This window comes from Octodon degus, unplaced genomic scaffold, assembly GCF_000260255.1.
Source record: "Octodon degus isolate 3935 unplaced genomic scaffold, OctDeg1.0 scaffold00241, whole genome shotgun sequence".
Classification (NCBI taxonomy): Eukaryota; Metazoa; Chordata; class Mammalia; order Rodentia; family Octodontidae; genus Octodon; species Octodon degus.
Window position 1 is genome coordinate 2534740 of NW_004524817.1, and position 920 is coordinate 2535659.

Genomic DNA, 920 nt, shown 5'->3' on the forward strand with positions numbered 1-920 from the left:
AAGATTTGCTTTATATAGTTGTGTGCTCCTATGTTTGGTGCATACATATTTATGAGTGTTACCTCTTCCTCTTGAATTTTTCCCCTAACCAGTATATAGTAGCCTTCTTTATTTCGCTTGATCATTGTGGACTTGAAGTTGAGACTGTCTGAGAATAGGATTGCTACCCTTGTTTTTTTCTGAGGTGCTGGGGCATGTAGGATTGTGTTCTATCCTTTGACTTTCAGCCTATGAATGTCTTTATGAGTTATATGTGTTTCTTGTATGCAAGATATTTTTGGATTTTGTTTCCTAATCCACTGTGCCAGTCTATTTCTCTTAATTAGTGAATTGAATCCATTTACATTGATGGTTAGAATTGAGATGTATTGCCTTATGATTGACATGTTATTTACCTGTTGTCACTTACTCCTTCTTCTCCTGTGTTTAATTGGTTGGCCTATTTAGTTGGTTGCTTCTGATCTCATTTGTGGAACTCTGATCATTTTGGTCCCTGTCTAGAACATCTTTCAGTAGCCTGTGTAGGGTGGGCTTTGTCATCATGAAATTCTTTAGCTGTTCTTTTTCATGAAAGTATTTCACTTCTCCAACAAACTTGAAAGAGAGTTTTGCAGAGTATAGTAGTCTAGGCTGGAATTTGTTTTCATAGAGGACTTGAAGTACTCTGCTCCATGCTTTTCTTGCTTTCATGGTTTGTGAAGAGAAGTCAGCTATAATTCTGATGGGTTTTTCTTTGAATGTGATCTGCTTCTTTTGTCTATCAGCTTTCAGTAGATTATTATTGTGCTGAATTTCTGGGATCTTGACTATTATATATCTTGTTGTGTTTTTCATTGGGTTGAGGTTACTTGGCGTTCTTTATGCTTCGGTTACCTGAATGTCAGATTGTTTCCTCATATTTGGGAAGTTTTCTGCTATTA